The 25841-nt window shown below is 44.6% G+C and overlaps 1 pseudogene; it reads right to left on the reverse strand.

Annotated features, from left to right (window-relative positions):
* Window positions 1-19447: 19447 nt before the first annotated feature.
* LOC136140658 (small ribosomal subunit protein eS6-like) lies at window positions 19448-20848 on the reverse strand (annotated as a pseudogene).
* Window positions 20849-25841: the final 4993 nt, after the last annotated feature.

Genomic DNA, 25841 nt, shown 5'->3' on the forward strand with positions numbered 1-25841 from the left:
ATCAAGTTATTTTCCCTCTTGACAGATTTTATAACAAACAACATGCTCTTGCTGACTTCCAGTAACCGTAGGTACAATAAACGCATTATACTTAACGTTGATGCCCCTAAAAACAGGTCTGTATTGGGAATTCCCAAATGAGGACAGGGCACTTTCACTGCCAGGGGCCCGGGTTCAATCCCTGGTCGGGGAACTGAGATCCTGCAAGCCACGCGGCACGGCCAAAACAAAAACAAAAACAGGTCTGTATTAATTAAACCCACAAGCTTAAGCTAGCTCTAATACCAGATATTAATTTAATATCAAATATTTCTCAGATCACATGAACCTGAAATGTATTCTGGTGAGTTTTCTTTTATATTTCTGAGGATGTTTATAAGTGCTCACTTTCCTTTAAGCCAATTAAATACAGCTCATTTATAAGTTAATTTTTACATAAAGACAGAATCAGAGATCTCAGTTTTCCCACTTGGATTTAGAAAGGCCTCTTTTTTTTCCTCAGGCTGGGGGACTACAGATGGATCAGGTAGTTCCTGAGAGTCCAGGCAGGATAGTTACATTGCAAAGGCAGAGGAGAGAGATGCAAGCCTCTCTCCCCCCTTTTTTTTTTCTCTTTAAAATCCCAGTAAGTAACCCAAGGCTGGAGTCTCAGGCCATGTGGGCTGTGTTTGCATTTCAAGGCTTAAATACTCCATCGTGCCCACAGCGTCAGCAGAGGCTCGTAGGAGCAGTTGGACAAAAAAAACTACATAAAACAGAACTACCAATGACAAAAACTTAAAGACTCAAACAAGAAGTTATCAGGGTAAAGGGGACAGGAGTGCAGGTATAAGGCTCAAGGGAGAGGTACAGGGAGGAGGGACAGAAAAGACTGAAAAGGAGAGACAGCAGGAAAATAAAGGTGAGAACGCTGGGATGATTGGACTTCCAGCCCTGAATCTCCGGTCAAGGGGAGCTCGCTGGACCAGGTTCTGCACAGCGTAAGGCGAGCCTCTGCCCGCTCTGCTTGTCACCCGTCAAAGTGAGCCGTGGCCGGCCGGAGGGAGCAGGTCTCACAAGCTGAGACGAATGATGCTGTAGCTGCCTGCCATCCACTCTCCCGGAAGGAGAGGACAGAGAGCAGGAGAGGGAAAAAGAAAAGGGGGAGGGGAAAGCGTTGCCTGAATGAGGGGCCTGAGGCCCCCAGAGGCCAGGAAGGCAGACTTACCAAACGTGATGCTGAAACAGGAGATTCAGGTGGCCATCTGTCAGCCACAGGGAAGCTGCATTCGGTGGTCCCCGAGGTCCCCAGAAGGGGACAACTGCCCCACAACGGGCGCCACTAAGTCTGATACCGGCCAGGGTTCTTGGCCTCCTCAATCAATAGAAACTCATCAGGGACCAGAGAAGAAATTCAGGCAAGGCTTTAACGGGATCCCTGCCACAGAAGCGGGTAGGGAGAAGCCGTAGTAACAGGTTGCCTTGCTGGCTCCCCGGGGAGGGGCGAGCTGGTTCCTTCTATGGGGTGAGGGCAGGGATGTGTCGCGGGGAGGCCGGAGGGGTGCCTTAGGTGGTCTGCCCGCCCCTTTGTGGTGCTGAGTGCAGAGGGCATGCGCAGTACCCCGCTTTTGCGCCCGACCTCTGCTTTTGCTCTGGGCTCTGTAGACGTGGCAGTTGGGGTTTTTGGTCTTTTTGTATCTGGTCCATAATTTGCCCCAACTGCGCATGCACGCCGTCAGTTTTAGTCCCTTGTAATTTCTTTGTATTTGTTGCTGGAGGAGACGGGTGTCCAGGTGCAGGCCCTGCAGCAGAGGCCCCAGGTCCCGGCCCGTCCCAGTTCTACCTTGGAGTACCTCACAGTAACACACTTGCATTTCGCCCACACTTTTCTTGATCTGTTGTTGTTAACATTTTCTGTTCCTTGTGCTGTAATCAGTAAGTGCATTGTTGTTACTTTGTAGACAGGCGGGTACGTTTTAAAGGAGTACATGAGCCGCATCTTATCTGTTAAGCCGTGCAGTTAACAATTTGAAAGATCTTTGTTTACGTAGATGCAGAATTCTCTCATACTATTTTCCTTTTGTCTGTAGGACTTCTTTTAAGACTTCTTGTAGCGTGGGTCTGTTTGAGACTAATTATTTTTACTTTTATATTACATAAATGTCTTTATTTCACTTGAGGTTTTTTTTTTTTTTTTTTTGCGGTACGCGGGCCTCTCACTGTTGCGGCCTCTCCCGTTGCGGAGCACAGGCTCTGGACGCGCAGGCTCAGCGGCCGTGGCTCACGGGCCCAGCCGCTCCGCGGCATGTGGGATCTTCCCGGACCGGGGCACGAACCCGCGTCCCCTGCATCGGCAGGCGGACTCTCAACCCCTGCGCCACCAGGGAAGCCCCAGCACCACCTTCTTTCTCTTCTCCTTCTGGGGCTCTGGTCACATGAATGTTAGACTTTTTGTTTATGTCCCCCAGGTATCTGAGGATCTGTTCGTTTTTAACATTTAATTTTTCTCTTTGTAGTTCAAATTGAATAATGTCTATTATTCTCTCTTCACGTTCGCTGAATCTGTCCGTCCTGCTGTTGAGTCTATACAGTGAGTTCGTGGTGCTCACTTTATCTTTCAGTTCTGAAATTTCAACTTGGGTTTTCTTGGTATCTTGTATTTCTCTTATGAGATGCTCTATTTTCAGCATTTGTTTGAGGAACGTTCGCGATAGCCTCTTGAGAGTATTTGCGTAATAAACATATTTCTCAGATAATTCCAACATCTTGGCCATTTTGGCACTGGTATCTGTTGATTGTGTTTTCCTATGTGAATTGAAGTTTTGTGGTTTTCATATGCTGAAGAATTTTTTAACTGTATCCCAGGTGTGTGAGACCCTGGGTCTTATTTTAAAACTACGGAGACAGGTACTTATGTTTTATCAGGCAGCCCACCTGGATAGATTCAAGCAGTAAGTTTCAACCTGCTTCCGTGAGCGGTAGTTCACTGTCAGCTCAGTTCAGAGCCTTTGTGGTTTTCTTCTGAACTGTCCCAGGTGTGCATGGCGTAATGGCAGTCTGTGATCTGGGTGTGCGTGGACTCTGTGTTCCCAGAGTCTGTAGTGTGCTAATCAGAAACAAATCCATGCATGTATGAGTGGGGCTGAGCCCTGGAGTAAAAGAAGACGTTTTATGGGATCACTTTCCTGAGCTGCTTTCTATCCACGATCTCCTGGTGCTTTCTGTGCCAGCCCTTTTTTGATCCTCTGGGCAGAAACTTGGGCCTCTAGTTCCCCCGCTCTGCCTGAACTATGTTTGGGTCCACATCCAGGCCCACGCAGTGGGAGGAGAGAGAGGGAAAAACGCAGTGGGAGTTGACCCCACCCTCTTGGTCTCAGAGCTTCTCTGAGCGGGAGAAGTTCTCCTTCCTCAGAGTACTGACCCTCCCCCCGCCCCCGCTCCTGCACCAGCCGCCACCAGTCCTGCCACAGAATGGCCTGGACCTGCCACGTGAGAGGATGGAGGGATTCCATGCTCACTTTGAGCATTGGGAATCCCCCTGTTCACTCCTCCAGCCAGAAGTGGAAGTTTTCTCCTGGATCTCTGTCTGCGCCACATACTGCCTTCTGGGTTTCAGACTGTATTAAGTTGAGGCTGGATGACGCTGGAAGAAAAGACAGTTGTGAACTCAGTGCTGGGTCAGCAGTACTTCAGATTTCGGTATCTCCCAGCTGCATTCGCTGCTGTTCACTTCTCCATCCTTAACTAGCCGTGCTGACATTCTGCTCTGGCTCAGCGCCGTGTATAGCTGCAGAGAAGGGCAAAGTGTGTCTGCCCCATCTCACCTGGAACTCGAAGCCTCTCTTCGCGGTGCTGGCCCCAAGGATGTCCTCCAGCCCAGGTCCTGCTCTGGCTGCCTTATTAGCTCAGGGGTCTCAGTGGGCACCCCGCCCACATACTTCTTTTGCTAATTATGTGGTGAATTAGCTCAATGTCTTTTCTGTCAAATTACCTCAAAGTATTTTCTAATTTCCCTTGTAACTTCTTCTAGAATATTTATGAGTGAGATGTCTAATTCCCACATATGTTTTGAATTTTTCAAATTCCCTCCTGTTATTGACTCCTGATTTTATTCCATTGTGGTTGGAGAACATACTTTATATTATATTATCTCAGTCCTTTTAAATTTACACAGCCTTGATTTATGGCCTAGCATATGGTCCTTCCTGGAACACACTCCATGTGCACTTGAGAAGACTGTGTACTTTGTTGTTGTGGGTGGGGTGTTCTATGGATGTCTAGTTGGTTTATGGTGTTAAGTCCTCTGTTTCCTTGTTCATCTTCTGCCTACTTACTCCAGCCATTATGAAAAATGAGAGGAATGAAGTCTCCAGCTCTGACTGTTGTCTGTCTAGTTCTCCTTTCTGGACTGCCAATTTTTGCTGACTCTCTTGTAGGTAGCATATAGTTAAGTCATATTCTTTTTTAAATCACTTCTGTCAATCTCTACCTTTTAATTGGGGAGTTTAATTCATGTACATTTACAGTAATTACTGATAAGACTTCTGACGTTTTGCTCTTTCTATGTGTTGTCTGTTTTCTTTGTCAGTTCCTCCACCACTGCCTTGTTTTGTTAGATGTTTTCTAGTATTCCATGTAAATTCCCATTTCTTTTACTATATGTTAAAAAAAATTGGTGTGGGGCTCGCAATTAACATCTTAACTAAAATAACCTAGTTTAATAGAACAGTAAGGGAATTTCAGTAGTACCCAAAAACTTTGTTCCAACATAGCTATCTTCCTACCTTTGTGCCGCAGATTACATACAAATTACGTATTTATACACTGTAAATGCATCAACCGTTTTATAATTATTGCTTTATGTGGTTGTCTTTTAAATAAAACAGAAGAGTTTAAAACAAAAATGCATTTACACTGTCTTTTGTTTACCTGGATAGTTGTCTTTAGCAGTGTTTTTTATTTATGTGAATTCAAGTTTTTATTTAGTGATTTTCATTTGAGCCTGAGGGGCTCTTTTTAGTATTTCTTGAAGGGCAGGTATGCTAGCAATAAGTTCTCTGTTCTTGTTTATCTGGAAATGTCCTACTTTCTCCTTCATTTTTTGAAGGATGGTTTCAGCAGGTAGAGAATTCCTGGTTGACAGCCTTTCAGCACCTTGAATACGTCATCCCACTGCCTTCTAGCCTCCATGGTTTCTTTTTTTTTTTTCAGCTTTTTTTTAATGTGGACCATTATTTTTAAAAAGTCTTTATTGAATTTGTTACAACATTGCTTCTGTTTCACATTTTGGTTTTTTGGCCGCGAGGCATTTGGGATCTTAGCTCGCCGACCAGGGATTGAACCCATACCCCCTGCACTAGAAGGCGAAATCTTAAGCCACTGGACCTCCAGGGAAGTCCCTGGCCTCCATGGTTTCTGACTAGAAGTCAACTGTTACTCCTACTGAGGGTCCATCCGGTGGCCTGAACTGATTTTCTCTTGCTACTTTCAATATTCTTCGTTTTTTGCTTTTGACAATAAGATTCCGATGGCTCTAGGTGTGGAGCTCTTTGAATTGATCTCCTTGTAGTTTATTGAGCTTCTTGGAGATAGATTAATGTTTTTCATTAAATTTGGGTAGCTTTGGGCCATTATTTCTTCACATATTCTTTCTGCCCCATTCTCCCTCTCCCTCTAGGATTCCCGCTGTGCATAAGTTGGTACACTTGATAGCAACCAACAGGTCTCTGAGGCTCTGTTCATTTTTACTGTTTTTCTTTCTTTTCCTCAAATTAGACCAAACTAGTTGATCTGTCTCCAAGTTTGCTGATTCTTCCTTCTACCAACTCAAATTTAGCTTTTGTACTTTTCAATTATGGAGTTCCCCCTTGTGTCTTTAAAAACTTTTGTTCTCTCTCTTTATTGGTACCCTGTCTTTGGTGAGATACTGTTCTCTTAACTGTCATATTAATTCTTCAGACATGATTTCCCTTAGTTATTTGTACATATAAAAGCTGACTTTGTCTTTGTCTGATGTATTGGGGTTCTCCAAGGAAACAGCATCATCAGAAGATATATAGCTGGATGGATAGCTCGATGGTTAGCACTTAGTCTCTCTGATTGTGGAGGCTGGCAAGTCCAAAATCCACAGGTTAGGCTAGCAGGCTGAACCCAGGGCCAGGCGATGCTGCAGTTTGAGTCTTTAAGCAGCCTGGCTGGCAGAATTCCCTCCTCACTGGGGGACATCAGTCATTTTTTGTTAAGGCCTTCAAATGATTGGATGAGGCCTTCACGTGACCTCCATAATACGGAGGAGAGTCTGCTTTACTCAACTTCTAGTGATTTAGATGTTAACCACATCTAAAAAATACCGTCACAGAAACATCTAGAGTAATTGACTGAAATTCTGTGTACTGTGGCCTAGCCAAACTGACATGAAATTAACCATCTTTCTTCCCCTTTCTCTCTTTCTATCTAGGACTCCGTTTAAGCGTTATTGGTGCCCTTGATCGTACCCTGCTGGTCTCCGAAACTGTTCATTTTCCTTCATGCGTTTTTTCCCCCCTGTTCCTCACATGTGATAATCTCAATTGACGTATCTTCAAGTTTGCTGGTTCTTCTGCCCACTCAAATTCATTTAACGTACTTTTCAACCACGGTATTTCCATTTTCTTTTTGAAATAATTTTTTTCTTTACTGGTATTCTCTATTTGGTGAGAACCATTCTGTCATATTAATTCCTCAGACATAATTTCATTTAGTTCTTTGAACATGATTTATGAAAACTGACTTATCTAGTACGTTTAACATCTGGGCCTACTCAGAGATAATACCTATTAGTTGATTTAAAAAAATAATAAATTTACATACATACACACACACATTTATTATTTGTTTGTTTATTTATTTATTGTTGTCTGCGTTGGGTCTTCATTGCTGTGTGCGGGCTTTCTCTAGTTGCAGCGAGTGGGGACTACTGTTCGTTGCTGCGTGCGGGCTTCTCATTGCGGTGGCTTCTCTTGTTGCGGAGCATGGGCTCTAGGCGCGCGGGCTTCAGTAGTTGTGGCACGTGGGCTCAGTAGTTGTGGCACACAGGCTTAGTTGCTCTGCAGCATGTGGGATCTTCCCGGACCAGGCCTCGAACCCGTGTCCCCTGCATTGGCAGGCGGATTCTTAACCACTGCGCCACCAGGGAAGTCTCCAAAGTAGACATTGTACGTAATATAATGTGGTGACTGGAGAAACCAGTTTCCTACTCCCCAGACTTGCTGCCGTTGCTGTTGCTGCTATGCTCAGTGACTTTCCTGAACTAATTCTGTAACGTCTGGGCTCCCTGTGGTGTGTGGGTTGTGAAGTCTCTGTGCTCCTAGCTTGGTACTCAACTAATGATTTCCTTAAAGACCATGATCCAGTAAGTCAGCTACCCTTTACCCAGAGGCTCTTCAGTGTCCCAGCAGGTTACAGCTCTGCCTTGGCCTTTACTTCCTGCTTCCACAAGGCCTCACGGTTAACCAAAAATGAGAAAATAGGATGTTCTCAGTTATTTCCTACGCACGCACACAGAGCTGCACATGTGCATGGACTTCTGTGTCCCCAGAAGTATGTCAGAGCATTTAAGAGTATTCATGGGCATTTTATTCCCCAGATCTTCCTTTTTTTTTCTCCACTTTATGTGTGTATGTATTTTAATTGAAGTCTAGTTGATTTACAATGTTGTGTTAATAACTGCTGTACAGCAAAGTGTTTCAGTTATACATACGCATACATATTCTGTTTTTATATATTCTTTTCCATTATGGTTTATCAAAGGATATTGAATGTAGTTCTCTGTGCTGTACAGTAGGACCTTATTGTTTATCCATTCTGTATATAGAAGCTTACATCTGCTCACTACAGCCTCCCACTCCATCCCTCCCCCAGCCCTTCCCCCTTGGCAAACACCAGTCTGTTCTCTATATCCTTGAGTCTGTTTCTGTTTCATAGAAAGGTTCACTTGTGTCATATTTTAGATACCACATATAAGTGATAACATATGGTTTTTGTCTTTCTCTTTCTGACCTACTTCACTTCATATGATAATCTCTAGTTGCATCCATGTTGATGCAGATGGCATTATTTCATCCTCTTTATGGCTGAGTAGTATTCCATTGTGTACATGTACCACATCTTCTTTTCTGTTCATCTGCCGGTGGACCTTTTGGTTGTTTCTGTGTCTTGGCTCTTGTAACCAGTGCTGCAGTGAACGTTGGGGTGCATGTATATTTTCAAATTATAGTTTTCTCTGGACATATGCCCAGGAGTGGGATTGCTGGATCCTGTGGCAACTCTATTTTTAGTTTTGTGAGGAACCTCCATACTGTTTTCCATAGTGGCTGCACCAATTTACATTCCCACCAACAGTGCAGGGGGGTTCCCTTTTCCTCACACCCTCTCCAGCATGTGTTATTGTAGACTTTTTAATGATGGCCGTTCTGACCGGTGTGAGGTGGTACCTCATTGTAGTTTTGATTTGCGTTTCTCTAACCATTAGCAATGTTGAGCATCTTTTCATGTGTTTGTTGGCCATCTGTATTTCTTCTTTGGAGAAATGTCTATTTAGGTCTTCTGCCCATTTTTGCGATTGGGTGGTTTGTTTTTTGTTGTTGTTGTTGAGTTGTATGAACTGTTTGTAACTTTTAGAAATTAAGCCCTTGTCGATTGCATCATGTGCGCATATTTTCTCCCACTCTGTAGGTTGTGTTTTCACTTTGTTTATCGTTTTCTTTGCTGTGCAAAAGCTTTTAAGTTTGATTAGGTCTCATTTGTTTATTTTTGTTTTTATTTCTATTGCCTTGGGAGATTGACCTAAGAAAACAATAGTACGATTTATGTCAGAGAATGTTTTGCCTGTGATCTCTTCTAGGAGTTTTATGGTGTCATGTCTTTTGTTTAAGTCTTTAAGCCATTTTGAGTTTATATTTGTGCATGGTGTGAGGGTGTGTTCTGATTTCACTGATTTACGTGCAGCTGTCCAACTTTCTCTGCACCATGTGCTGAAGAGCCTTTTTCCCATTGTATATTCTTGCCTTCTTTGTTGAAGATTAATTGACCATAGATGTGTGGGTTTATTTCTGGGGTCTCTATTCTGTTCCATTGATCCATATGTCTATTTTTGTGCCAGTACCATGCTGTTTTGATTACTGTAGCTTTGTAATATTGTCTGAAGTCTGGGAGGGATATGGCTCTTGCTTTGTTCCTTTTCTTCAGGATTGCTTTGGCAATTCTGGGTCTTTCATGGTTCCGTATGAATTTTAGAATTACTCATTCTAGTTCTGTGAAAAATGTTATGGGTAATTTGATAGGGATCACATTAAATCTGTAGATTGCTTTGCATAGAATGGCCATTTTAACAATATAATTCTTCCAATCCAAGAGCATGGGATATCTTTACATTTTTTGAATCAGCTTCAATTTCCTTTATTAATGTTTTATAGTTTTCAGTGTATAAGTCTTTCACCTCCTTGGTCAGGATTATTCCTAAGTATTTTATTTTGGGGGGTGCAGTTTTAAAAGGTATTGTTGGACTTCCCTGGCAGCCCAGTGGTTATGACTCCATGCTTCCACTGAAGGGGGCATGGGTTCAATCCCTTGTTGGGGAACTAAGATCCTGCATGCCAGGTGGTGCAGGCAAAAAAAAGAAAAGGTATTGTTTATTTAAATTCCCTTTCTGATATTTCATTCCCTTTCTGATATTTCATCGCTGTACAGAAATGTGACCCATTTCTGTGTGTTAATGTTGCATCTTGCTACCTTGCTGAATTCGTTTATCAGTTCTAGTAGCTTTTGTGTGGAGTCTTTAGGGTTTTCTATATGTAGTGTCATATCTGCATATAATGGCAATTTTACCTCTTCCCTTCCAATTAGTTTACATTTTATTTCTTTTCTTGTCTTATGGCTGTGGCTAGGACTCCAATCCTATGTTAAATAGAAGAGGTGAGACTGGGCATCCTTGTTTTTGTTCCAGATTTTTAGCGAGAGGGCTTTCAGCTTTTCACCATTGAGTATTATGTTGGCTATGGGTTTGTCATAAATAGCTTTGATTATATTGAGATATGATCCCTCTATACCCACTTTGGTAAGAATTTTTATCATGAATGGATTTGAATCTTGGTTTTTTTGTTTGTTTTTTTAACATCTTTATTGGGGTATAATTGCTTTACAATGGTGTGTTAGTTTCTGCTTTATAACAAAGTGAATCAGTTATACATATACATATGTTCCCATATCTCTTCTCTCTTGCGTCTCCCTCCCTCCCACCCTCCCTATCCCACCCCTCTAGGTGGTCACAAAGCACCGAGCTGATCTCCCTGTGCTATGCGGCTGCTTCCCACTAGCTATCTACCTTACGTTTGGTAGTGTATATATGTCCATGCCTCTCTCTCGCTTTGTCACAGCTTACCCTTTCCCCTCCCCATATCCTCAAGTCTGTTCTCTAGTAGGTCTGTGCCTTTATTCCTGTCTTACCCCTAGGTTCTTCATGACATTTTTTCCCCTTAAATTCCATATATATGTGTTAGCATACCATATTTGTCTTTCTCTTTCTGACTAACTTCACTCTGTATGACAGACTCTAGGTCTATCCACCTCATTACAAATAGCTCAATTTCGTTTCTTTTTATGGCTGAGTAATATTCCATTGTATATATGTGCCACATCTTCTTTATCCATTCATCCGATGATGGGCACTTAGGTTGTTTCCATCTCCGGGCTATTGTAAATAGAGCTGCAATGAACATTTTGGTACATGACTCTTTTTGAATTATGGTTTTCTCAGGGTATATGCCCAGTAGTGGGATTGCTGGGTCATATGGTAGTTCTATTTGTAGTCTTTTAAGGAACCTCCATACTGTTCTCCATAGTGGCTGTACCAATTCACATTCCCACCAGCAGTGCAAGAGGGTTCCCTTTTCTCCACACCCTCTCCAGCATTTATTGTTTCTAGATTTTTTGATGATGGCCATTCTGACTGGTGTGAGATGATATCTCATTGTAGTTTTGATTTGCATTTCTCTAATGATTAATGATGTTGAGCATTCTTTCATGTGTTTGTTGGCAGTCTGTATATCTTCTTTGGAGAAATGTCTATTTAGGTCTTCTGCCCATTTTTGGATTGGGTTGTTTGTTTTTTTTTGTTATTGAGCTGCTTGTAAATTTTGGAGATTAATCCTTTGTCAGTTGCTTCATTTGCAAATATTTTCTTCCATTCTGAGGGTTGTCTTTTGGTCTTGTTTATGGTTTCCTTTGCTGTGCAAAAGCTTTTGAAGTTTCATTAGGTCCCATTTGCTTAGTTTTGTTTTTATTTCCATTTCTCTAGGAGATGGATCAAAAAGGATCTTGCTATGATTTATGTCATAGAGTGTTCTGCCTTTGTTTTCCTCTAAGAGTTCGATAGTTTCTGTCCTTACATTTAGGTCTTTAATCCATTTTGAGCTTATTTTTGTGTATGGTGTTAGGGAATGATCTAATCTCATACTTTTACATTTACCTGTCCAGTTTTCCCAGCACCACTTATTGAAGAGGCTGTCCTTTCTCCACTGTACATTCCTGCCTCCTTTATCAAAGATAAGGTGACCATATGTGCATGGGTTTATCTCTGGGCTTTCTATCCTGTTCCACTGATCTATCTTTCTGTTTTTGTGCCAGTACCATACTGTCTTGATTACTGTAGCTTTGTAGTATAGTCTGAAGTCAGGGAGCCTGATTCCTCCAGCTCCATTTTTCGTTCTCAAGATTGCCTTGGCTATTCAGGGTCTTTCATGTTTCCATACAAATTGTGAAATTTTTTGTTCTAGTTCTGTGAAAAATGCCAGTGGTAGTTTGATAGGGATTGCGTTGAATCTGTAGATTGCTTTGGGTAGTAGAGTCATTTTCACAATGTTGATTCTTCCAATCCAAGAACATGGTATATCTATCCACCTATTTGTATCATCTTTAATTTCTTTCATCAGTGTCTTATAATTTTCTGCATACAGGTCTTTTGTCTCCTTAGGTAGGTTTATTCCTAGATATTTTATTCTTTTTGTTGCAAAAGTAAATGGGAGTGTTTTTTTTTTTTTTTTTTTTTTGTGGTACGCGGGCCTCTCACTGCTGGGGCCTCTCCCGTTGTGGAGCACAGGCTCCAGACACGCAGGCTCAGCTGCCATGGCTCATGGGCCCAGCCGCTCCGCGGCATGTGGGATCTTCCCGGACCGGGGCATGAACCCATGTCCCCTGCATCAGCAGGCAGACTCTCAACCACTGCATCACAAGGGAAGCCCAATGGGAGTGTTTTCTTGATTTCATTTTCAGATTTTTCATCATTAGTGTATAGGAATGCCAGAGATTTCTGTGCATTAATTTTGTATCCTGCAACTTTACCAAATTCATTGATTAGCTCTAGTAGTTTTCTGGTAGCATCTTTAGGATTCTGTACGTATAGTATCACGTCATCTGCAAACAGTGACAGCGTTACTTCTTCTTTTCCGATTTGGATTCCTTTTATTTCCTTTTCTTCTCTGATTGCTGTGGCTAAAACTTCCAAAACTATGTTGAATAAGAGTGGTGAGAGTGGGCAACCTTGTCTTCCTCCTGATCTTAGTGGAAATGCTTACAGTTTTTCTGCATTGAGGATGATGTTGGCTGTGGGTTTGTCATATATGGCCTTTATTATGTTGAGGAAAGTTCCCTCTATGCCTACTTTCTGCAAGGTTTTTATCGTAAATGGGTGTTGAATTTTGTCAGAAGCTTTCTCTGCATCTATTGAGATGATCATATGGTTTTTCTCCTTCAGTTTGTTAATATGGTGTATCACACTGATTTGCGTATATTGAAGAATCCTTGCGTTCCTGGAATAAACCCCGCTTGATCATGGTGTATGATCCTTTTAACGTGTTGTTGGATTCTGTTTGCTTGTATTTTGTTGAGGATTTTTGCATCTATGTTCACCAGTGATATTGGCCCGTAGTTTTCTTTCTTTGTGACATCTTGTCTGGTTTTGGTATCAAGGTGATGGTGGCCTCGTAGAATGAATTTTGGAGTGTTCCTCCCTCTGCTATATTTTGGAAGAGTTTGAGAAGGATAGGTGTTAGCTCTTCTCTAAATGTTTGATAGAATTCGCCTGTGTAGGCATCTGGTCCTGGGCTTTTGTTTGTTGGAAGATTTTTAATCACAGCTTCAATTTCAGTGCTTGTGATTCGTCCGTTCATATTTTCTATTTCTTCCCGATTCAGTCTTGGCAGGTTGTGCATTTCTACGAATTTGTCCATTTCTTCCAGGTTGTCCACTTTATTGGCATAGAGTTGCTTGTAGTAATCTCTCATGATCTTTTGTATTTCTGCAGTGTCAGTTGTTACTTCTCCTTTTTCATTTCTAATTCTATTGATTTGAGTCTTCTCCCTTTTTTTCTTGATGAGTCTGGCTAATGGTTTATCAATTTTGTTTATCTTCTCAAAGAACCAGCTTTTAGTTTTATTGATCTTTGCTATTGTTTCCTTCATTTCTTTTTCATTTATTTCTGATCTGATTTTTGTGATTTCCTTCCTTCTGCTAACTTTGGGTTTTTTTTTCTTCTTTCTCTAATTGCTTTAGGTGCAAGGTTAGGTTGTTTATTCGAGATGTTTTCTGTTTCTTAAGGTGGGCTTGTATTGCTATAAACTTCCCTCTTAGAACTGCCTTTGCTGCATCCCATAGATTTTGGGTTGTCGTGTCTCCATTGTCATTTGTTTCTAGGTATTTTTGGATTTCCTCTTTGATTTCTTCAGTGATCACTTCGTTATTAAGTAGTGTATTGTTTAGCCTGCATGTGTTTGTATTTTTTACAGATCTTTTCCTGTAATTGATATCTAGTCTCATGGCGTTGTGGTCGGAAAAGATACTTGATACAATTTCAATTTTCTTAAATTTACCAAGGCTTGATTTGTGACCCAAGATATGATCTATCCTGGTGAATGTTCCATGAGCACTTGAGAAAAGTGTGTATTGTTGTTTTTGGATGGAATGTCCTATAAATATCAATTAAGTCCATCTTGTTTAATGTATCATTTAAAGCTTCTGTTTCCTTATTTATTTTCATTTTGGATGATCTGTCCATGGGTGAAAGTGGGGTGTTAAAGTCCCCTACTATGAATGTGTTACTGTCGATTTCCCCTTTTATGGCTGTTAGTATTTGCCTTATGTATTGAGGTGCTCCTGTGTTGGGTGCATAAATATTTACAATTGTTATATCCTCTTCTTGGATCGATCCCTTGGTCATTATGTAGTGTCCTTCTTTGTCTCTTCTAATAGTCTTTATTTTAAAGTCTATTTTGTCTGATATGAGAATTGCTACTCCAGCTTTCTTTTGGTTTCCATTTGCATGGAATATCTTTTTCCATCCCCTTACTTTCAGTCTGTATGTGTCTCTAGGTCTGAAATGGGTCTCTTGTAGACAGCATATATATGGGTCTTGTTTTTGTATCCATTCAGCCAATCTGTGTCTTTCGGTGGGAGCATTTAGTCCATTTACATTTAAGGTAATTATCGATATGTATGTTCCTATTCCCATTTTCTTAATTGTTTTGGGTTCATTATTGTAGGTCTTTATCTTCTCTTGTGTTTCTTGTCTAGAGAAGTTCCTTTAGCATTTGCTGTAAAGCTGGTTTGGTGGTGCTGAACTCTCTCAGCTTTTGCTTGTCTGTAAAGGTTTTAATTTCTCCATCAAATCTGAATGAGATCCTTGCTGGGTAGAGTAGTCTTGGTTGCAGGTTTTTCTCCTTCATCACTTTCAGTATGTCCTGCCACTCCCTTCTGGCTTGTAGGGTTTCTGCTGAGAGATCAGCTGTTAACCTTATGGGGATTCCCTTGTGTGTTATTTGTTGTTTTTCTCTTGCTGCTTTTAATATGCTTTCTTTGTATTTAATTTTTGACAGTTTGATTAATATGTGTCTTGGCGTATTTCTCCTTGGATTTATCCTGTATGGGACTCTCTGTGCTTCCTGGACTTGATTAACTATTTCCTTTCCCATATTAGGGAAGTTTTCAACTATAATCTCTTCAAATATTTTCTCAGTCCCTTTCTTTTTCTCTTTTTCTTCTGGAACCCCTATAATACGAATGTTGGTGTGTTTAATGTTGTCCCAGAGGTCTCTGAGACTGTCCTCAGTTCTTTTCATTCTTTTTTCTTTATTCTGCTCTGCAGTAGTTATTTCCACTATTTTATCTTCCAGGTCACTTATCCGTTCTTCTGCCTCAGTTATTCTGCTATTGATCCCATCTGGAGTATTTTTCATTTCATTTATTGTGTTGTTCATCATTGCTTGTTTCATCTTTAGTTCTTCTAGGTCCTTGTTAAATGTTTCTTGCATTTTGTCTATTCTATTTCCAAGATTTTGGATCATCTTTACTCTCATTATTCTGAATTCTTTTTCAGGTAGACTGCCTATTTCCTCTTCATTTGTTAGGTCTGGTGGGTTTTTTCCTTGCTCCTTCATCTGCTGTGTGTTTTTCTGTCTTCTCATTTTGCTTATCTTACTGTGTTTGGGGTCTCCTTTTTGCAGGCTGCAGGTTCGTAGTTCCTGTTGTTTTTGGTGTCTGTCTCCAGTGGCTAAGGTTGGTTCAGTGGGTTGTGTAGGCTTCCTGGTGGAGGGGACTAGTGCCTGTGTTCTGGTGGATGAGGCTGGATCTTGTCTCTCTGGTGGGCAGGTCCACGTCTGGTGGTGTGTTTTGGGGTGTCTGTGGACTAATTATGATTTTAGGCAGCCTCTCTGCTAATGGGTGGGGTTGTGTTCCTGTCTTGCTAGTTGTTTGGCATAGGTTGTCCAGCACTGTGGCTTGCTGGTCATTGAGTGAAGCTGGGTGCTGGTGTTGAGATGGAGATCTCTGGGAGATTTTCGCCATTTGATATTATGTGGAGCTGGGAGGTCTCTTGTGGACCAGTGTACTGAAGTTGGCTCTCCCACCTCAGAGCCCCAGCTCTGACTCCTGGCTGCAGCACCAAGAGCCTTTCATCCACACGGCTCAGAATAAAAGGCAGAAAAGGTAGAGAGAAAGAATTGGTAGAAGTAGAAAGAAAGGAAGGAAGGAAGGAAGGAAGGAAGGAAGGAAAAGAAGGAAAGAAAGAAAGGAGGGAGGGACGGACAGTGGGAGGAGGGAAGGAAGGGGGGAAGGAAGGAAAAAAGAAAGAAAGAAAGAAGATAGAGTACAATAAAATAAAGTAAAATATAATAAAGTTATTAAATTTAAAAATAATTATTAAGAAAAAAAAAACGGACGGATAGAACCCTAGGACAAATGGTGGAAGCAAAGCTATGCAGACAAAATCTCTCACAGAAGCATACACATACACACTCCCAAAAAGAGGAAAAGGGGAAAAAATCATAAATCTTGCTCTCGAAGTCCACCTCCTCGATTTGGGATGATTCGTTGTCTATTCATGTATTCCACAGATGCAGGTACATCAGGTTGATTGTGGAGCTTTAATCCGCTGCTTCTGAGGCTGCTGGGAGAGATTTCCCTTTCTCTTCTTTGTTCGCACAGCTGCCGGGGTTCAGCTTTGGATTTGGCCCCGCCTCTGCGTGTAGGTCGCCTGAGGGCATCTGTTCTTCGGTCAGGCAGGACGGGGGTTAAAGGAGCCGCTGATTCGGGGGCTCTGGCTCACTCAGGCCGGGGCTGAGGGAGGGCACGGAGTGTGGGGCGGGCCTGCGGCGGCAGAGACCGGCGTGACGTTGCACCAGCCTGAGGCGCACTGTGCGTTCTCCCGGGGAAGTTGTCCCTGGATCCCGGGACCCTGTCAGTGGCGGGCTGCACAGGCTCCCCGAAAGGGGTGTGTGGACAGTGACCTGTGCTTGCACACAGGCTTCTTGGTGGCGGCAGCAGCCTTAGCGTCTCATGCCCGTCTCTGGGGTCCACGCTGTTAGCCGTGACTTGCGCCCGTCTCTGGAGCTCCTTTAAGCAACGCTCTGAATCCCTCTCCTCGCACACCAGGAAATAAAGAGGGAAGAAAGAGTCTCTTGCCTCTTCGGCAGGTCCAAACTTTTCCCCAGACTCCCTCCCGGCCAGCCGTGGTGCACTAACTCCCTGCAGGCTGTGTTCACGCCGCCAACCCCAGTCCTCTCCCTGCGCTCCGACCGGAGCCCGAGCCTCAGCTCGCAGCCCCGCCCGCCCCGGCGGGTGAGCAGACAAGCCTCTCGGGCTGGTGAGTGCTGGTCGGCATCGATCCTCTGTGCGGGGAGTCTCTCTGCTTTGCCCCCTGCACCCCTGTTGCTGCGCTCTCCTCCGTGGCTGCGAAGCTCCCCCCCTCCGCCTCCCGCAGTCTCCACCCGCGAAGGGGCTCCTAGTGTGTGGAAAGCTTTCCTCCTTCACGGCCCCCTCCCACTGGTGCAGGGCCCGTCCCTATCCTTTTGTCTCTGTTTTTTCTTTTTTTCTTTTGCCCTACCCAGGTACGTGGGGAGTTTCTTGCCTTTTGGGAGGTCTGAGGTCTTCTGCCAGCTTTCAGTAGGTGTTCTGTAGTTGTTCCACGTGTAGATGTATTCTGGTGTATCCGTGAGGAGGAAGGTGATCTCCGCGTCTTACTCTTCCGCCATCTTCCCCTCCTTCCCTGACTCTTGTTAAATGCTTTTTTCTGCATCTGTCGAGATGACCATTTGGTTTTTGCTTATGTGGTGTACCGCAGTGATTTCCATACGTTGAACCATCCTTGTGAACTTGCGATGAATCACACTTGGTCATGGTGTATGATCTTTTTTATGTGTTGTTGGATTCGGTTTGCTAATATTTTGAGAATTTTTGCATCTATATTCTTCAGAGATACTGGCCTGTAACTTTCCTTTTTGGTGGTGTCTTTGTCTGGTTTTGTTACCAGGGTGATGGTGGCTTCATAGCATGTCTTTGGGAGTGTTCCCTCCTCTTCCATTTTTTTGGCAAGAGTTTTAGAAGGGTCAGTGGAAGTTCTTTTCTGTATGTTTGGTGGAATTCACCTGTGGGGCCATCTGGTCCTGGACTTGTGTTTGTAGGGAGTTGTTTTAAATTACAGGTTCTGTTTCACTTCTAGTGCTCAGTCTGTTCAAATTATCTATTTCTTCCTGACACAGTTTCGGTGGGCTGTATGTTTCTAGGAACTTGCCAGTTTCTTCTAGGTTGTTGAATTTGTTGGCATACCCTTGTTCATAGTAGTTTCCCTTACACTTTTTTATATTTCTGTGGCATCAGTTGTTACGTTTCCTTTTTCATTTCTTATTTTATTTGGGTTCTCTCTCTTTTCTTTTTGGTGGTCCTGGCCAGAGGTTTGTCCATCGTGTTTATCCTTCCAAAGAACCAACTCTTAGTTTTATTGATTTGTTTCTATTTTTTTAATCTCTGTTTTATTTCTTTCTTCTCTGATCTTTACCGTTTCCTTCCTTGTGCTGAATTTCGGTTTTCTTTGTTCTTCTTTTCCTAATTCTTTTAAGTGGTAGGTTAGGTTGTTTGAGGTTTTTCTTGTTTTTAGAGGAAGGCCTGTACTGTTATGAACTTCCCTGTAACAACTGCTTTTGCTGCATCCCATAGCTTTGGATGGTTCTGTTTTCCTTTTTTTTTTTTTATTTTTGTATGGTTGTATTTTCATTTTTTCAAGGTATTTTTAAATTTCCTCTTTGATTTCATCATTAACCCATTTGTTTTTGAGTAGCGTGTTGTTATCGTTTTTTTCCCATTTCTTTTTTTCTAATGTCTGATCTTATTTGTTAGAACATCTCATTTTTTAAAAAATTTGGTTAATTTCATGTTAGATAATGAATATTTTCTCAGTTTTATTTCTTGTTTTAAATTTTTATTTTATTTATTTGGCTGCATCAGGTCTCGGTTGTGGCACGCGGGATCTTTGTTGCAGCGCACGGGCTTCTCTCTAGTGGCACATGGGCTCTCTAGTCGTGGCGCATGGGCTCCGGGACGCGCAAGCTCAGTAGCTGTGGTGTGTGGGCTTAGTTGCTCTGTGGCATGTGAGATCTTAGTTCCCCGACCAGAGATTGAACCCACATCCCCTGCACTGGAAGGCGGATTCTTTACCACTGCGCCACCAGTGAACTCCTAGAACATCTCATTTTTTTAAAAAAATTTATTTATTTACTTTATTTTTGGCTGCACTGGGTCTTCATTGCTGTGCACAGGCTTTCTCTAGTTGTGATGAGCAGGGGCTACTCTTTGTTGCAGTGCACAGGCTTCTCATTGCAGTGGCTTCTCGTTGCAGAGCACAGGCTCTAGGCATGCGGGCTTCAGTAGTTATGGCACATGGGCTCAGTAGTTGTGGCGCACGGGCTCTAGAGTGCAGGCTTAGTAGCTGTGGCACGCAGGCTCAGTAGTTGTGGCTCGCGGGCTCTAGAGCGCAGGCTCAGTAGTTGTGGCGCATGGGCTTAGTTGCTCTGCGGCATGTGGGATCTTCCCAGACCAGGGCTCGAACCCCTGTCCCCCGTGTTGGCAGGCGGATTCTGAACCACTGCGCCACCAGGGAAGTCGGAACATCTCATTTTTGACTGGACTCAGAGGTAGGAGCTCTGAGAGAGGACAGCCTCCATCTCTTGACAGTCTGTTCCCGGCATTTTCCTTTGGCCTTCTTCATTCTCTTGCCGAAGAGCTCAGCACATTCTGCAGAGCCTCTGCCTTAGTTTTCCGAGAATGCTGTTTCTTCGGAGCAATACACCGACATTTGTGTTGCAGAACACATGGAGTAAAAAGACACTGAATCTTGTGTGCTTTGGTCCTAGATTTCTTACCTTTGTTTAGGGGTTTCTCACAACATCCTGGTGGACATCATCTTCTTTGGAGAGACTGAAAAGTTTGTGGATTCTGCTAGCTTTTTTTATTGATTGATTTTTTATTTTTTGGCTGTGCTGGGTCTTCGTTGCTGCACGTGGGCTTTCTCTAGTTGTGGCGAGTGGGGGCTACTCTTTGTTGTGGTGCGTGGGCTTCTCATTGAGGTGGCTTCTCTTGTTGTGGAGCACGGGGGTCTAGGTGTGTGGGCTTCAGTAGTTGCAGCACGTGGGCTCAGTAGTTGTGGCTCGCGGGCTCTAGGTACGCAGGCTCAGTAGTTGTGGCTCGTGGGCTCTAGAGCACAGGCTCAGTAGTTGTGGCTCGGGGGCTCTAGAGCACAGGCTCAGTAGTTGTGGCTCGGGGGCTTAGTTGCTCCGAGGCATGTGGGATCTTCCTGGCCCAGGGCTCAAACCTGTGTCCCAAGCGTTGGCAGGCGGATTCTTTTTTTTTTTTGTTGTTGTTGTACGCGGGCCTCTCACTGTTGTGGCCTCTCCCATTGTGGAGCACAGGCTCTGGATGCGCAGGCTCAGCGGCCATGGCTCACAGGCCCAGCCGCTCTGCAGCACGTGGGATCCTCCCAGACTGGGGCACGAACCCACGTCCCCTGCATCGGCAGGCAGATTCCCAACCACTGCGCCACCAGGGAAGCCCCAGGCAGGCGGATTCTTAACCACTGCGCCACTGGGGAAGCCCCTCTGCTTTTCCTCTTTGGGCCCCAGGCAACGAGGCACGGTAGTATCAGTGAGTCCGGTAATATTTTTCTCCCTTTTTTTATGGAGACCAAATTGAGACCACTCAGATTGGCATCCACAGTGCAACCCCATACAGATTTGTGAATTCTTTCTCCAGTCCTCCTTGGTCTGTAACAGGAATGTCCCTTATTCAGTAGCAGGTGTTCGCGGCCACGGGTTAAGACACCCTGCTTTATGGGGAAACGCTGTTTGTCATGCCCACCACTGATTCGGACCACGTAACCCTTCCGTGCTTCACCCAGAGTGTCAGCAGCAACTTCTTTGGCCATAGGATTCTCATAAAAGGTACAAAGTTTTCATTCATCATCCACTTCAATGAGTTTCTGGCAGCCAGTGGCCAGGAAAGAAATCTTCAGCTTCATCCTTAAGTGGCCGGCTGCATGCAAGGCACCACGTGAAAGAGCTCTCATTTCTTCCTCTGTGGTTAATTGCTAGTTGCATGCCATTGTGGTCAGAGAAGATGCTTGATATAATTTCTGTACTCTGAAATTTGTTGAGGCTTATTTTGTGCCCTCGTATGTGGTCAGTCCTGTATAATGTTCCATGTGCCCTGAAAGGAATGTGTATTCTGGTTGTTTTGGGTGTAATGTCAGTTAAGTCTTACTGTTCTGTTTTATCATTGGGGATCTCTCTTGCCTCACTGATTCTCTGTCTAGAGGCCCTGAGTGGGGCCTCAATACTATTATTGTATTCCTGTCAGTTTCTGTCTTTATGTTTGTTATTTGTTTTACATATTTGAGTGCTCCTATATAAGGAGCATATATGTTGACGAGTGTAATATCCTCTCCTTGTGTTCATCCTTTATTAGTATATAGCGTCCTTCTTTATCTTTCTTTATGACTTTTGTTTTGAAGTCTATTTTGTCTGATATGAGTATTGCGACCCCCACTTTCTTGTCATTTGTTTGCATGAAATATCCTTTTCCATCCCCTCACTTTCACTCTGTGTGTGTCCTTTGCCCTAAAGTGGGTCTCCTGTAGGCAGCATACTGTAGGCTCTTTTTTTTTTAATCCAATCTGCCACTCTGTGTCTTTTGATTGGAGCTTTTAGTCCATTGACATTTTAAGGTAATTATTGACAACTTTTTGTTTCTCCTTTTGTGGTTTGATGATTTTTTTTTGTCCATGCGGCTTGAGGGATCTTAGTTCCCCTACCAGGGACTGAACCCGGGCCCTTGGCAGTGAGAGCTCAGAGTCCTAAGGCACTGGACCGCCAGGGAGTTCCCCGATGATTTTCTCTTGAATTATACTTATGTCCTCTTCTTTTTGGTTTTTGTGAGGCTATTGTATGTTTTTGGTGGTTGCCCTGGTTTTCAAGTATGTTAACCCCTTCCTATATCTGCTTGCCCTAGACTGGTAGTCATATAGGCTCAAACACATTCTAGGAAATGAAAAAAAGTCTACATTTGCTTCCTCCCCTTCCCCCACATTGTATGATTTTGACGTCCCTTTTTACATCTTCATGTTCACCCTTTTGCTGTTCATTCTGGTTATTCAGTTTCACAGAAATTTTTTGATTTTTAAAAAATGTGTGTACTGGCTTATTTAAGTGGTTTATTTTCCAATTGTGATTTTTCTCTTTCCTGTAGACTCTTAGTTCTGTTCTACTTAGAGAAGACCTTTCAGTATTTCCTTTAGGATAGGTTTAGTATTCTTTTAGTGTTTGCTTGTCTGAGAAATTCTTTCTCTCTCCTTTATTCTAAATGATAATCTTGCTGGGTAGAATGTCCTAGGTTGCAGATTTTTCCCTTCCAGGACTTTGACTGTCTTGCCACTCCCTTCTGGCCCGCAGCGTTTCTGTAGAGAAATCAGCTGATAGCCTAATGGGGGTTCCCTTGTCACTAACTCTTTGTTTTTCTCTTGCTGCCTTTAGAATCCTCTCTTAATCTTTAACTTTTGCCATTTTTTTTTTTTGAAGATGTTGGGGGTAGGAGTTTATTAATTAATTTATTTACTTTTGCTGTGTTGGATCTTCGTTTCTGTGCGAGGGTTTCTGTCTAGTTGTGGTAAGCGGGGGCCACCCTTCATCGCGGTGCGTGGGCCTCTCACTATCGCGGCCTCTCTTGTTGCGGAGCACAGGCTCCAGACGCGCAGGCTGAGTTGTGGCTCCCAGGCCCAGTTGCTCCGCGGCATGTGGAATCCTCCCAGACCAGGGCTCGAACCCATGTCCGCTGCATTGGCAGGTGGATTCTCAACCACTGTGCCACCAGGGAAGCCCAACTTTTGCCATTTTTATTATAGTATGTCTTGCTGTAGGTTTGTGTGGGTTTACCTGGTTTGGGACCCCCTGTGCTTCCTCTACCTGGATATGTTTCCTTCTTTAGATTTGGAAAGTTTTCAGCCGTCATTTCTTCAGATACATTTGTGGTAGCCTTTTCTCTTTCTTTCCATTCTGGAATCCCTATTATGTGTTGATTGGCACACTTTATATTCTCCCATAGGCCTCTTATATTGCTTTTTTTTTTTCCATTTGGCTTTCTGCTTTTCTGATTGGGTCATTTCCTCATTTCCATTGGTCTACCTTCACTTATTCATTCTTCTGCATTATTAATACTGCTGTTCATTGCCTTTAGCTCAGCTTTTGTCTCTGCAAATGAGTTTTCTAATTTTTTTTGGTACCCTTCAGTTTGTTTCTTTTTTATAGTACTCTGCATTTCTGTCGATAGCCTTTCTTTTTTTTTAAAAAAAAGTATTTATTTATTGGCTGCGTTGGGTCTTCGTTGCTGCGCACGGGCTTTCTCTAGTTGCAGCGAGCGAGGGCTACTCTTCGTTGCGGTGTGCAGGCTTCTCATTGCGGTGGCTTCTCTTGTTGCAGAGTATGGGCTCTAGGCACGCGAGCTTCAGTAGTTGTGGTGCATGGGCTCAATAGTTGTGGCTCGCGGGCTCTAGAGCGCAGGCTCAGTAGCTGTGGCACACGGGCTTGGGTGCTCCGCGGCATGTGGGATCTTCCCGGACCAGGGCTCGAACCTGTGTCCCCTGCATCGGCAGGCGGATTCTTAACCACTGCGCCACCAGGGAAGTCCCCGATGGCCTTTCTTAATTCCTTACTTTCCTTTTTGAACTCAGTGTCTGCTGGAGTGAAGCGGTCTGTGTTGTTGCTTCTTGCAGCAGCATTCTCTTGGTCTTTTAACTGGAGCGGTTCCTCTTCTTATTTCTCTTACTCTGTGCGTTCAGGAGAGACAATTTTCAGCTGTGGTTTTGGAGGGCTGTTGACACGTGGGGGCATCCCTGTGTAGCTCTCGTGGGTTTAACGTATCTGGTACCAGGGCTGCTTTCAGCGTGGATGCCTGTCAGCTCTTTCCTCAGTGTGTGCTGGCGGTTAATCCCCTTGCTAGGGGTGTGCAGATGTGGCGGCTGGCGACCAGTCCTGGGTTTCTCGACGGTGGCGGCAGCTTAGGCACACCCCGGGAGTATGCGACGGGAGTGGAGGTGGCTCACGACGCCTCCTGGAGCCCGTGCAGTTGGCGATCACACACGCAGGGGAAAAGGCCACGATTGCAGGTCCCGCTCCCCCTCTCAGGCACCCCCCAAACAACGGTGCCCGGCCTCCAAGGCAACCCAGGCTTCCTCTGCGTACACCCTCAGCTGTGCCAGATCGCAGCCCTACCACCCAGGCTGTCTCCACACAATCAACCCAAGTTTTCTCCCCAGGTCTGGCCTCCGAGGCCGGAATTTCAGCACCCATTCCACCCCCCACACCCCAGGTGACCACCGTTATATTTTCTGTCTCTCTGATTTTGACTACTCACAGTACCTCCTATAAGTGGAACTGTACAGTATTTGTCTTATTTCATTTAGCATAACGTCCTTAAGGTTCATCCATGCTCTAGCATCTATCAGTATGTATCAGGTATATACGCCACCTTTTCTTTATCCATTCATCTGTCAGTGGATAGCTGGGTTTGTTCCATGTCGTAGCCGTTGTGAATAGTGCCGCGATGAACGTGGGCGTACAAGTATGTCTTTGAGACCCTGGTTTCAATTCCTTTGGGTGTGCACCCAGAAGGGAGATTGCCAGATCACATGGTAAGTATACTTGATGAACCTCCATACTGTTCTCCGTAGTGGCTGTACCCTTTTACATTCCCACCGACAGTGCACGGGGTTCCACATTCTCCACACCCTCACCAAGTGCTTGTTGTTTTCTGTTGTTGTTGTCAGCAGCCATCCTAATGAGTGTCGGGGGGTATCTCACCGTGGTTCTCATCTGCATTTCCCGAGTGATTAGTGATGTTGAGCGTTTGTTCACGAGCCTGTTGACCATTTGTGTATCTTCTTTGGGGAAAGGACTATTCAAGTCCTTTGCCGATTTTTGAAATTTTTTTTTTTTTTTTTTGCAGTCGAGTTTTATGGGTTCTCTATTTATATCCTGGATACTAATCCCTTTTTGTTCTCTGGGGCCCACCACTGCACAGCCACGTGACGAGAGCATCTGTGCCATTGTCTCTCACGGCAGGAAGTCCCACGGAGAGCCAGGAAAGGGAGGTCATGATGTCACAACATCATTGTGGTGTAGACGCGCCAGAGCGTGGGGTACACCTCCAGACACGCTTGCTGTAGCAGGACCAGCGCCTACCACGGGTGGGACCTCTCTGAGTGCAGGGTCTCTGCGGGGGGGCCTGAAGTTGCTGACGCCAGGATGTGCCAGACGAACAGGTGCGACCTAATTCATGCTGTTTAGAAAGACGCTGGGCAGTGAAGGCTCTGGCCCCGCCCCGGGGTCACTGGAGGTGGGACCGGCCGGGGCGGTGGGGGGCAGGGATGCGCACAAAGGGCAATGCAGAGCCGGGGCGTCTCTGAGGCAGAAACCGAGAGCTTGGGTCGGGCCAGGCAGCCCAGAAAGAGGAAACCACCTCCAGCCGGTCCGGGGCACCGTCAGGGCTGCTCTGTGAGGCATGCTGCTGGCACAGGGCTGGGTTCTCACTCCCAAGTGGGGTCACGTCTGCAGCTCCCGCCTGTGCCAGGTACGGGAAGCACGGGGGAGGGAGCGAGGTGCCCGAGGACTCCAGCGAGGGCCAGGGCCACCCCTGACGCCCTGCCTGGCCCTGCAGCCTCCACCCCTTGCCCTCCAGCTCGAGCCAGCCGTTGGACGGGAATTGTGGATGGACCAGGCAGGACGGATGCCTCTGCTCAGAAGGGGCCCCCGGCCTGGCCCTGTGCGCGCCCCCCTCAGAGAGGAGCACAGACCCCAGGTCACGCTGGGCTCAGATCTCCGACTCCGGCCCCGCGAGCTGGGTTTCAGGCGGAACACACATCCCGGGTGGGGACTCCCACGTGGCAGCCCCACGGGGAGTCGGGAGACAGCGGTCCCTCCACAGCCGTGCCACCCAGGGGACCTGCTGCCCCAGCACACGCC

This window comes from Phocoena phocoena, chromosome 20 (assembly GCF_963924675.1).
Source record: "Phocoena phocoena chromosome 20, mPhoPho1.1, whole genome shotgun sequence".
Classification (NCBI taxonomy): Eukaryota; Metazoa; Chordata; class Mammalia; order Artiodactyla; family Phocoenidae; genus Phocoena; species Phocoena phocoena.